The sequence below is a fragment of the Nicotiana sylvestris genome, chromosome 8 (assembly GCF_000393655.2).
Source record: "Nicotiana sylvestris chromosome 8, ASM39365v2, whole genome shotgun sequence".
Taxonomy (NCBI): domain Eukaryota; kingdom Viridiplantae; phylum Streptophyta; class Magnoliopsida; order Solanales; family Solanaceae; genus Nicotiana; species Nicotiana sylvestris.
In genome coordinates this window covers 4,532,672-4,547,094 of record NC_091064.1, presented here as the reverse complement: position 1 = coordinate 4,547,094, position 14,423 = coordinate 4,532,672, and positions in this window count along the sequence as shown.

Below are 14,423 nucleotides of genomic sequence, written 5' to 3'. Positions count from 1 at the left end.
CCTATATATATATATATATATATATATATAATAATAATAATAACAATAATCTGGGCATCACCGCGATCGCGGTAGAACCGTGGTAGAACCACAGTGAAACGTTAACATTCTGTTTTGGACTGTTTAACCCATCGCGGTCGCGGTAGGTCCGCGGTCGACCGTAGTGGGCACCAGATATGTTTTTTTAATTTTTTCTTCCTTTTATTTATTTTCTTCCTCTCTATTTCATATTTATTCAACCCCCCCCCCCCCCTTAATATGTCAATTTAAGCGACCCCCCTCATATTTTCTAATCTCTCTCTCTCTTTAAACCCTTACCCCCCAAATCCCTCCTCTCTTCTTCTTCTTGTTCACTCATACATCTTTCTCCATCTCCATTCCTCTCATTCCTTCATCATTCCAAGTATGTAACTCCTTCCCCTTGCCTTTTCTTTTTGTATTTTGTATAATTGTATGAATTTTAGTAATTATGTAGTGATTTTTAATTGTATAGTAATCTTTAGTAGATTTTTGTTAGTTTTCTTTTGAAATTCGTTTTTAGATGTATTGGTGAAGGGGCTGTGTGTATAAAGTGGTAGTAAGGTGGAAATTTGTGGGTGATTGCACTAATATTTGTGGTGTGTAATGAGGTAGTAAATCTTTGATTTGGGAGAGGCTTAGCTATGTCCATATGGGTTATATGTTTAAAGAAGTTGTCTTGCCTACAAGGTGTTTGGGAAATTGCCCCAATTGAGTTATATGGGCTAAAGTGACATGGTTGTGGTGAAGTTTGAGTAACCACCCATATTCACACAATTCACACACTCACTGATAGGTGTTACTCTGTTTGACAGGTACAATGAATCCTTCTAGGAAGAGACGCAATGTCGAGTCCTCCGCTAGTGGACCGGGCAGCTCCTCGAGAGCTAGGGGCCAAGCTAGTGCGTTGCAATTTGACACCACTAGGTTTGTCTCCAAACAGGCGGAGGACAGGTACAATGCCAAGTGTCGCGCCCCCTTTTTTTCTCGCGAAAATCGGGTTTGTGACATTTGGGAGACAACTCGTTCCCTTTCGGGGATTGGGTTTGAATTGGAGAGTCGCCACCTAATGATTTAAGTACATTAGGACACTAAGAAAGTTTTGGTTTGAACAACCAGAGATTGGGTAAGGGCTTGAAATTATCCCAAGAGTAAGGTGTTAGGCACCCCTCAGGATCCACTAGTGTGGTTCCTTGCCAAGCTATTGTTGTGACTTAAGTGCAAATAACACATAGGCAAATAAAGACTTCAAATAAGAGGGGATTTTCACGTAATGGTTACAAATAAACAAAAGTAAGAAAAAGGAACTAAAAGGAGTTGATTTTCTTAAAAGAAATGGTTTAAAAAGATTTAAAAGAAACAAAGAAAACAAAGGGAAGGGGGATCCTAGATTTATTAATAATATGAATCACCCCACACAATATCCGGTAATCACTCCTCAATGAGGGGCTACACGAGATGTTATCGCGTGGTCATCATATCCATATCTACCCTTTCCCACCCCGTTGAGGTATTAAAGCGCGGAATGGTCTCACTTACTTATTGCATGCTATTACCCATCCCCATCTTATCAGCCCCGGAGGCACTTGGGACTACTAATCCTAAAGGGAGGAGGTATTGGGCTTATTTGTGGTTTCAAAAGGTAAAATACTAAGGCGACAATCAAAACACGTATGGCAAGTATGGGTAAGCATATAAACAAAAGAAAAGGCTCAAACAGACCTCCTTTAAACAGAGAAAAGCAAGTAGTTAGCATGACTTACACATACTATTTAGGGTCTGATTAAACTTAAAGGACCGAGGCAGTCTATTTTATTATATAGTGTGAGCACGTGATTTTTGCCTTACGAAAACTACTCCAAAATAAATCAAAAAATAAAATAAATTTCTTTTACTGTGTAATTCTTGAATTTGCGTGGTGTTAAATATTTGTGTTATGTCCGTAAATGTTTACTTTGTCATAATAAAATGAAAATTAAAATAAAATACATGTTGCATGCATATAGGATTTAATTATGTATTTGAAAGATAATTTAAATAAAATCACCAAAATATGCATTTCGTTCTATTTTTTATATTCCACTGTGTGATTAATGTTTTATCTACGCGTTAATGGTTATTAAAAGATAATTAATATTATTGTAATGATACTTTTGTTTTTATAATTTTCGATTAGGATTTTATTAATTAATAATAAAATTAGAAAATAAAAAATATACAAGTTGTAAAATAAAAATTGGACTCCCCCCCCCACAGCCCAATCCAAACAGCATGTCCGGTCCAATTCAAAGCCAAGACCAAACGACGACGTTTGGTCACACTTTATCAAGACCGTTGGATCAAAGCCAACCAACGGCTGAGATCCCACGAACCGTAACCCATAGCCCGTACCCGATCCGATACCCGGTTCAACCCGTCCCCCCCAGCTTAAACCAAACGAAATCTTAGTCATGGGAGATTCGGATCTTTTGGTACATCAAATTCAAGGAGAATGGGAAACTCGAGACTTGAAGCTCATACCATACCGACAATGTCTACATGATCTTTGTCAGCGGTTTCAATCAGTGGAGTTCCAACATATTCCAAGAATCCATAATGAGGTTGCCGATGCATTGGCTACCTTGGCATCAATGTTGCATCATCCATACAAAGTTTATGTAGATCCGATACATATTCAAGTCCACGATCAGCACACTTATTGCAATATGGTTGAAGAAGAATTTGATGGTGAACCATGGTTCCACGACATCAAGGAGTATATCAGGATGGGGATATATCCCGCACAAGCCACAGGAGATCAAAATAGGACCATTAGACGATTGGCAAATGGATTCTTCTTAAGCGGAAGAGTTTTGTATAAAAGAACACCAGATCTTGGATTATTAAGATGCATAGATGTCAGACAAGCTACAACTGTCATGTCTGAAATACATTCGGGAGTTTGCGGACCCCACATGAGTGGATATGTATTAGCAAAGAAGATCCTCCGTGCTGGTTACTATTGGCTTACCATGGAGCGAGATTGTATCAGTTTTGTGCGCAAGTGTCATCAATGCCAAATACACGGAGATTTGATTCATTCTCCACCATCCGAATTGCACACAATGTCGGCACCATGGCCCTTTGTTGCTTGGGCCATGGATGTGATTGGACCAATTGAGCCGGCAACATCCAATGGGCACAGGTTCATTCTGGTAGCCATTGATTATTTTACCAAATGGGTTGAGGCCAAAACATTTAAATCAGTGACCAAGAAAGTTGTGGTCGATTTTGTCCACTCAAATATCATATGTCGATTCGGAATCCCAAATGTGATCATCACAGATAACAGTGCTAATCTTAACAACAACTTAATGAAGGAAGTATGTCAACAATTTAAGATTACACATCGCAACTCTACCCCATATCGGCCCAAGGCGAATGGAGCAGTAGAGGCAGCCAACAAAAACATAAAGAAGATACTTCGGAAAATGGTAGAAGGTTCAAAACAATGGCATGAAAAATTACCATTTGCATTATTGGGATACCGCACTACTGTTCGCACTTCAGTAGGAGCAACTCCTTATTTGTTGGTATATGGCACGGAAGCAGTAATTCCTACAGAAGTTGAGATTCCTTCCCTTCGGATCATCGTCGAAGCAAAGATTGATGATGATGAATGGGTCAAAACCCGTCTGGAACAGTTAAACTTGATTGATGAAAAACGATTGGCCGCAGTATGTCATGGTCAATTATATCAAAGAAGAATAGAAAGAGCATATAACAAAAAGGTGCGTCCACGGAAGTTTGAAGTGGGTCAGCATGTGCTGAAACGTATTCTTCCACATCAGGTTGAGGCGAAAGGCAAATTTCCCCCGAATTGGCAAGGACCATTCATTGTGACCAGAGTATTGTTGAATGGTGCACTATGCTTAACAGATATTGAAGGCAAATGCATAGACATGGCGATCAATTCTGACGCGGTAAAGAGATATTACGCATAACTTTTTGAATGTTTGTATTTAGCATTATTTCGAAGATTGGAATGACAAAGGCAATTTATTCTGCTATCCAAACACTATACCCTTTGTTTCCCCTTTGAGCCATACTTGTTTCTTTCCTACCCTCTCTTGGAATAAAAAAAAATCAATATTATTTAGTGAACTACGTTTGACCTGATTCCTCAAAGAAGGATACGTAGGCGCCTCACGGCTCGGTCATAGGGTGCACAACATACACAATGTGCACGAAAAGAAACATTAAGAGACCCCAATCAAGAAACTGGGGCAGGAATTGTATTGGAAATAAGAAAAGATTCCAAGAGTTGTAATTTTAAACCCATACCAAAGCTATTTAGCTTTTAATACCTTTTCCATTTCTAACCCCATACCAAAAAGACCTTTCGATCAATCTTAGAAAAATGCTGAGACAAGCAAATGAAGATGGTTCATAACACTCTGGTACAAACAAGAAAAGAAAGTAAAAATGAGAGAGTCTTATAGGTGAAAACCCACACGGGCACCATAAGGCGACGGAAGTTGAGAGAAAAGTAAAATGAGAGAGTCTTATTGGTGAAAACCTTCGTAGGCACCATAAGGCGAAAAAGAAGTAAGAAATGAACAAATGAGGAAGGTTTATCGGTGAAAACTCTTTGAGATATTACAAGTCCAACAGGTCTGTAAAAGGAAAAATGAAGATGGATTACGGAAATTTTAGGGAAAACAAAAATGAGACAATTAAGAGGAAATTGATTAAAGACTGGGTTGATTAATCCAAAATGCATACCCTGATCATTGGCGCCAGTGATTCCAATCAGATAAGTCCTTTATTCCTTTTCCAACAGTCATCCAAATTTGGATTTTTCTTTTCATTCTATAATTGTCGAAATCAGCGCGTTTCGTCACTAATAATCTTACTTTTCTAAAGCTTTGAGATAAGTTTTATTCCAAACAAATAAGAAGGAGTGTCAAGGTATACTACCAAGAATCAAGGTTACATGATGCAAAATAAGGCCATGAAAGGCGGGAGATAAAAATAATAAGATATGGGAGAAAGAAAAGTGAAATCAAAAGTGGATCAACAATGTCAGGAGAGACATATGATCACGGCTAAAAGGATTTGAAGGAAAACATACAGAGGGAAATCCTATAGTCAAGGATCAATTACAAGGACAAAACGGTCTTTTTCGACCATTCCAAGGCAATAAAAAAGAGACGAAGAGAAGCCTCACCATCGGCAAGAATACCCCAGTTAACCACCCTGCTTTAAACTAACGAAGTTTTCTTTGATTTAAAACAGGGGCAAAGACAATATTTGTGTCAGGAAATACCTGGTAAAGAAGAAGAAGTCAGGCGTCCACCTGGAGAATGAGGATAAGAATTAAAGAAGTCAGGCGTCCACCTGGAGAACGAGGATAAGAATTAAAGAAGTCAGGCGTCCACCTGGAGAACGAGGATAAGAATTGAAGAATTCAGGCGTCCACCTGGAGAATGAGGACAAAGAATTGAAGAAATCAGGCGTCCACCTGGAGAATGAGGATAAGAAATTAAAAAGAAAAATCAGGCGTCCACCTGGAGAATGAGGATAAGAATTAAAAAGAAATCAGGCGTCCACCTGGAGAACGAGGATGAGAATTGAAGAAGTCAGGCGTCTACCTGGAGAATGAGGATGAGAAAAAAAAGAATTCAGGCGTCCACCTGGAGAATGTGGATGAAAGATAAAAGAAGTCATGCGTCCACCTGGAGAATGAGGATGAAGAATTGAAGAAGTCAGGCGTCCACCTGGAGAATGAGGATAAGAATTGAAGAAATCAGGCATCCACCTGGAGAATGAGGATGAGAATTGAAGAAATCAGGCGTCCACCTAAAGAATGAGGATGAAGAACTAAAGAAATCAGGCGTCCACCTGGAGAACGAGGATGAGAATTGAAGAAGTCAGGCGTCCACCTGGAGAATGAGGATGAAGAATTGAAGAAGTCAGGCGTCCACCTGGAGAATGAGGCTATCCTCATTCTCCAGATGGACGCCTGATTTCTTTAATTCTCATCCTCATTCTCCAGGTGGACGCCTGACTTCTTCAATTCTCATTCCTCGTTCTCCAGGTGGACGCATGACTTCTTTTATCTTTCATCCACATTCTCCAGGTGGACGCCTGAATTCTTTTTTTTCTCATCCTCATTCTCCAGGTGGACGCCTGATTTCTTCAATTCTTAGCCTCATTCTCCAGGTGGACGCCTAGGCGTCCACCTGGAGAATGAGGATGAGAATTAAAGAAATCAGGCGTCCACCTGGAGAATGAGGATGAGAAAAGAATAAGTCAGGCGTCCACCTGGAGAATAAGGATGAAGAAGTTAAGCAGAAATCAGGCGTTCACCTAGAGAATGAGGATAAAGAAAAGAAGCAGTCAGGCGTCCACCTGAAGAATGAGGACAAAGAAAAGAAGAAGTCAGGCGTCCACCTGGAGAATGAGGATGAATCCGCAGTCAGGCACCCACCTGGAGAACAAGGGAGTACAATTGAAGTGTTGAAATCAAAAATCCGCTCATATGAGAAAGGAGCACATTTAGAATCAATAAAGCAGAGGAGTCCAACAAAATCCCCAGCAAGAAACAACAAGAGTCCCAAAAGAAAATACGGGACACAATGAAAAGGAATACGGAATAAGCCAAATGCCCAAGAGTCACCAAGATATCAAGACAACAAGAAACGCAAGGGCATGATCTAGATAAGATTTTTATAATTCCTGTACCATAATCTAGTTTAGTTTTTTGTATTACCTTTGAAGTAAGGTGTAATAAGGAGGTCAGCAAGCAGTAAAAACAGCACGAAGCAGCAGTAACATCACAGTCCCACGGTAGTCCCAGCTACCCAAAACTTCCCGAACTACATTGACCTGATTCCTTTATAGCCAAGGATATGTAGGAAACCTTTGAAGCAGAGGTTCGGTCAAATCTTTCAAAAAATGCTTCCCACGGAGTATTTGAACGGGCAAAAATCGCTCGTATCCGCTCACTTTATCTTTGCACGAAAACTCTTCGAGTTTCCGCACAAAGAGGGGCAGCTGTGAGCACGTGATTTTTGCCTTACGAAAACTACTCCAAAATAAATCAAAAAATAAAATAAATTTCTTTTACTGTGTAATTCTTGAATTTGCGTGGTGTTAAATATTTGTGTTATGTCCGTAAATGTTTACTTTGTCATAATAAAATGAAAATTAAAATAAAATACATGTTGCATGCATATAGGATTTAATTATGTATTTGAAAGATAATTTAAATAAAATCACCAAAATATGCATTTCGTTCTATTTTTTATATTCCACTGTGTGATTAATGTTTTATCTACGCGTTAATGGTTATTAAAAGATAATTAATATTATTGTAATGATAATTTTGTTTTTATAATTTTTGATTAGGATTTTATTAATTAATAATAAAATTAGAAAATAAAAAATATACAAGTTGTAAAATAAAAATTGGACCTGGATTAAAATCCAGGCCCAAATCAAATTACCCCCCCCCACAGCCCAATCCAAACAGCCTGTCCGGTCCAATTCAAAGCCAAGACCAAACGACGACGTTTGGTCACACTTTATCAAGACCGTTGGATCAAAGCCAACCAACGGCTGAGATCCCACGAACCGTAACCTGTACCCGATCTGATACCCGGTTCAACCCGTCCCCCCAGCTTAAACCAAACGACATCGTTTGGTTAAGTGAATAAATCCTGACCTCTCATCCTACTAGATCTAACGGTCAGCATCAACCCACCCCGTCCCTATATAAGCCCATAATCCTTACCCCGGCCCCCTAACTAAACCCCCCTCTCCACTGTTCATCATCATCTTCCTCAGACCCACCCCTAACCCTAGCCGCCCTAGAATCCCACCGCCTGAAACTCGGCGGCATCAACGTCGCCGGTCACCAAAATAACACCCTAGAACCTCCTGAACATCCTCTACACAAATCTGACCTTAGTTTCCTTCGAATCAGACCCCAACTCTTCGAATACTAAATCGAAGTTGGGTCTGAAAACTCAAACCTTTCCAATGGCTTCCAAAATAACACCATAGTACCCCCTAGCATGCCTCGTTATGGATCTGAAGTTTGTTTGGCTCGAATCAGTTCCGAGCTTCTCGAATCTTCTTTTGAAGATTCGGACCAAACAAGAACAAACTCAGATCCGTTCTAAACTGACACCAAATGACCCCTAGGCTACCCTCACCCTTGTGTCGTATTTGGTCCCCCTCGAATCTGACCAGAAATGGTTAAGTCCCAAATCGAACCTTCAAGAACCCTAGAAATACCAGACTTTTGGATTCTGTTCACTTCAGATGAAAGATTGAGGTTTAATCAACCTTAGTCGAAATATTTTCAGTGGAAAATACTTCGACTGGTATTTATCTCTTAAAGTTCTATGTTGGAAAAAGATTCAGCATGACAAATCAATGAAGCTTGAATTGCAATTCTGTTTTCCATTTGTCCAAGTTCATTAGTTTAAATTTCATTTTTTTATTTCATGTTAGTTAACTAGTAGTGAATTCAATTTGGTAGCTATGAGTTAATTGTCTTATTTTGAAATTCATATAAAGCTTTGTAATAATGTTAGCCGTTCTGAAATCTCATTAGTTTAGTTATATTTGAACTGTCAAGTTAGGAAACTTGGCGTAAAGTTGGCCATTATTTAAACTTTATGGTATTGTTAGCTAAGTATAGCATAATATGGAAATATCAAGGAAAATATGCTATTAGTTTATTTTGTTAGTTAATTGTTGTTTAAGGCTAGATAATGATTGGTTGCATTTTATTCATATATGGTGTAATAGTGATTATGGTTAACATCAATAGTCGGAAGTTGCATTAGTATACTCCACTATGTTCGCAAACGTCAAAATATGGCGAATAATGTTGTATGCAATATCACTTTATTAAGTCAATTAGGTAGATTTGTTCCTTTTTAAAAAAAAATAACAAATGGCCTAGGAATGTTATAATGTGAAAGTTAGTAACAATGGTTCACATAAATTAAGAATCCAATCGGTTCGACGATTATATACATCTTACGTTTAACCATAAGCAGAATTAACAAAATAATTAGGCCTATTAGATTAAAAGCAAGTATATGAGAATAAGATGAGATATACAAATTGCAATACTTTATATCTATGACAATTAGAAATAGAATTGGCACTAAATAAATAATGAAAAATTGTTCAAAAATACTTCTTCCCTTCATAAATCATTTTTGTCAGTTTCATATACAATTCATTCTTTGGCATATATATGTTGTATTTGCTAAAATCATATTTTTATTCTTTCTTTGAATTTGAATAGTTGGGTTGAATATAATTTATATCCGGAAATTATAATTGACAGACAACATTTAATAAATTGTGAATTTCTTTTAAAAGAATTCAAAGACATCCCTTAAATATGAATTTCTCAGTATTCTCATATAAAATGTGTGGATATAACAAACAATTTGTGAAAACTCATAATACCGTTAAGAATATTTGGTGTAATTAGGGATACGTTCGCGTAACCTGATTATACCGATAAAAGCAATTTGAATTATGCGTACGCGCAATTTCGAGCGAATATTTAATATAAGGGATTTCTTCGAGGATGTCAAAATAGTTTCATATAAACCGAGACGTGCAGTTCATTGTCTAAGTATAAGGGTGATGACATTCATAATTTTATTTTAAATCACGCACATATGAATTTGTAATAAAGGAAATAATATGGTCAAATTTTATTGTGTACACGTACGCGTGGCACGATTCCCGGTAATTATAAAAGGTATATAATACGAATATACGTACGCGTAATTCGTTTATATATTTGTAAACAATAAGTAAAAGCGGTAGTAAAATCATGCAATAAAAACGTATTTAGTAAAAATCAAGATAATTAAGCCAATAATAAAAACAGTTAAGCGACCGTGCTAGAATTGTCGGTATGGTATGAGCTTCAAGTCTCGAGTTTCCCATTCTCCTTGAATTTGATGTACCAAAAGATCCGAATCTCCCATGACTAAGATTTCTCGGATACCCATGTCTGCGGCTAGCCTTAACCCCAAAATGCAAGCTTCATATTCAGCCATATTATTGGTGCAATAAAATCGCAATTGAGCCGTAACAGGATAGTGATGCCCTGTTTCAGAAATGATTACAGCTCCTATCCCGACTCCTTTCATGTTAGCGGCTCCATCAAAGAAAAGTTTCCAGCCAGGTTTTTCAATTCGCTCCACCTCGTCGATATGCATTGTTTCTTCATCAGGAAAATAGGTTTTCAACGGCTCGTATTCCTCATCGACCGGGTTTTCGGCTAAATGATCGGCCAGTGCTTGAGCCTTCATTGCAGTTCGAGTCACATAGATGATGTCAAATTCTGTGAGCAATATCTGCCACTTTGCAAGTCTTCCCGTTGGCATAGGCTTTTGAAAAATGTATTTCAATGGATCCAACCGAGAAATGAGGTAAGTAGTGTAGGATGACAAATAGTGTTTCAATTTTTGAGCTACCCATGTTAGGGCGCAACATGTCTTTTCCAGATGAGTATACTTAACCTCATAAACTGTGAACTTCTTGCTAAGGTAGTAGATGGCCTGTTCTTTTCTGCCAGTGAGGTCATGTTGCCGAGAAATGAGGTAAGTAGCTTAATTGATTTGTCATGCTGGATCTTTTTCCAACATAGAACTTTAAGAGATAAATACCTGGAAATGAAGGTAGAAGAAGTAAATTTTCAGCAGTTGCAGCAGTAACAAAACCAGCAGAATATACCAATAACACAGCAAGTCTGAACAAGACCCGTTAACCCAGATGAACAGTGACAGAAACTTGAGGGAAAGATTTCAAATTCAGACTGAATAATATCCACAAAACAAACAACGGACAGTTTCTAGAAGGATAACATTTTTTTTTATTTTTCAGTTTCTTCCTGTTTCGGATTCCTATTTCTGATTTTTTCTGTTTCTGTTTTCTTTTCAAATTTCTGTTTCTGATTCTATTTCTCTCTTTCTTTCTTTCTTTCTGTTTTTCTCAAATGTATCTCTCTGAAAACTGATCTTTAAATCTGATTTTTCTCTCAATCTCACACTCTCTTTTTCTTCCTGAAAGGCTACTGTTAAAATCTGATTTCTTTTTCCTTTCAAATCAGATTTTTCTCTTCCTATTTTTCTTCTTCCTATTTTTCTTCTTCCTATTTTTTTTCTTCTGAAAGACTCTCCTCTTCAAATCTGATTTTTCTCTCTTTTCAAATCTGCCTGAAAGCTCTGTCCAGCTCCCTGTATTTATACAGGGTTGGTCCTATTTTTTTCAGTGCTTCTTGGACCCTTTTCTCCTTTTAAAATCAAAAAGTTTCAATTAAAACTACTTTTGAATACTTTAAATCCTATTGAGTGCTATTATCCTGTTTTTCAGCAGCTCATTACCCTTTGTTTTCCACTATCCTATTAAATTAAAAACCATTAACAAACCACTTTCAGCCCACTATTATGTCACATTACCCTTACTGTTTTATCCCAGAAAATGTCCCAGATTTCCTACTGTAATTACTGTTATTACTGCCTTAAATTCAGAATCTAACAATACAGATTTTAAAATCTGTTTAAGCAGCTATAACCAATCCTAAAGTTTTGGACTGAATCCTAACTAAGAATGTAACCTTCTAACACAATTACATCTAATCAACATTTGTAAAATCACACTGAATTCAGAACTAACATCATAACAACATATCAATGAAATCATTATAACAATTCAGACTGGACTTAAACATTGAATCAAGATCAAACATACACAGGAGCATTGTCAATATACTGACAATGCCCTGTTCAGAAAACAATATATACACATCATACATTTGAATTTACTGATTTGCAAACAAACATGATTTAATTGACAAGTATTAATCAGTAGACTATTTACAACATTTGTCCATAATCAGTCTAAAACAATAGAAGCAGACTGTTTCCATTAGCATTATCATAAATGAGAATTCACAATATAACTAATCGACGAACTTAATCGAGTCGATTACTCACATTGTAAATAATCACGAACAACAGAAACAATTTCATATTTTGAGCATATAGACGGGTATGAGACAAAAAATGACAGAATTAATCAAAACAAAAATGTGAAAAATTAACAAGTTATTAAAACAAACGAAAATACATACAGAATACACAAACAGAAATAGAACAGTACCTCTGAATTTTAATCAAACTCGAATTCAACTTGGCTTCAGATTTTGTTTGAAATCAAACAGACTTTAGTCGAAGTATTTTCCACTGAAAATACTTCGACTAAGGTCGATTAAACCGGGTGATGACGTTCATAATTTTATTTTAAATCACGCACATATGAATTTGTAATAAAGGAAATAATATGGTCAAATTTTATTGTGTACACGTACGCGTGGCACGATTCCCGGTAATTATAAAAGGTATATAATACGAATATACGTACGCGTAATTCGTTTATATATTTGTAAACAATAAGTAAAAGCGGTAGTAAAATCATGCAATAAAAACGTATTTAGTAAAAATCAAGATAATTAAGCCAATAATAAAAACAGTTAAGTGACCGTGCTAGAACCACGGAATTCGGAAATGCCTAACACCTTCTTTCGGATTAACAGAATTCCTTACTCAGGATTTCTGGTTCGCAGAATAACAAACAGAGTCATATTCTCCTCGATTCAGGGATTTAAAAATTGGTGACTTGGGACGCCTTAAAATTCCCAGGTGGCGACTCTAAAATAATTAAATAAATCCCGTTTCGACTGTCCTTCAATTGGAGAAAACTCCCCACGCACCCCGCGGGCGCGGTAAAAAGGAGGTGCGACACATAGTTCAGATAAGAAGCCCGAGTCAGGCCTGCCTGCTGGTTGTAGCATATAAAATCTGATTCAGTTTATAAATTTTCACCCTATGGCTTGCCTAAGTGTTAGACGAAGACCCCTATATGCATGATATCTATTGATTCCAAAAACAATGAAACAAACATGAATACATACTGATTTGAGAAAATCGTCTGTTATTAAAGAAAGGCGAGTTTTAGCAAAAGAGCACGCGTCATTGTTACTAGTTTTAGACCTACAAGCAAGTGAAACGATTCAGATTCGATTAAGGCTCCTATAGGCATGCTTTCTATGTGTTGTCGATTTTGGACACTCTTAAAAACGTAGTAAAAAATGCAGAACTCTATAGGCATGACATCTAGATGCTGGATTTTGTTTAAAGCCTATGAACATGATATCTAACTGCAGTTGATTATTTAAGACCTACGAACATGTTTGCATGATAAGGACTGCATATGCAAGATTCAGAAAGAACCTATAAGCAGGATATCTACATGATGTGCAGAAATTCAGAAATTCCTATAGACAGGATATATATATGCTATGCAGAAGTTCAGAAATAAACTATAGGCATGGTACCTACATGAGAATGCAAGATTCCTATAGACATGGTATCTATGCATGAGAATGCAAAAATTCTTATAGACATGGTATCTAGACGCGAATGCAAGATTCCTATAGACATGGTATCTATATGAAAATGCAGAAATTCATAAACTCCTATAGGCAGGTTCTCTACCCCTTTTGCATACATAGTTATTTCCCCCCTTTTACTAGTCATCCCCAATAGTTTTATTACAAAATTATTACAACCCAGAAAAAGTAAAGTAAAGGAAAAATACATCAGAAATTAAAAAGTACAACTAAGGAGAGCCTGATTCAGACTTCCTGTCTGAAGTATAAAGTAAATCAACTCCAAGAGATCATATTTCAAAGCCTTTCTCCTATTTGGGGTGTATCAGAGTTCCCTAAGAGTCTCATATGAACTTCGGGCCATGCTTATACCCAAATGTATCACGGATTAAGCCATAGTGTAGTGTGGAAGGTCCATCCCTCATGCGTCCAAGTTCAGAGGGAGCTCGAGGTCCCAAGTCAAGGCTCGCAAGAGGGGGGCAAAACTTAGGGACTAAGAGAGAGTGCAAGTGTAGAAGTAGGATTCTGAAAGGGGAAAAGGGAAAAGGGAAGCAGCTCAAATCATTACACATAAGGGCATAGGGGAATGGGAAGTTGCAAGAGGCAACAGAAAAGCAGGCTGAAGGGCATACCCAGCAATGGGAGATGCTGACACACCCTCTGGCCTGATTGCTTAGAGGTCAAGACCCCAGTGATTCAAACTTAATTCATGGACAACAACTTACATTGTCATGCCTTAAGTCACCACTCAAAACACATAGGGGTGATAGAGGAATGGGGGTCATAACAAAACACACATAAGGAAATCAGCATTATGCTAATTTAAGTGTTGAGATATACAGAAATAGCAGATGACATGGATATAAAAGCAGTAACTACACATTGTTGTGGTGCCAAGAATTAAATCAGGACATATTAGTTTTCAAGG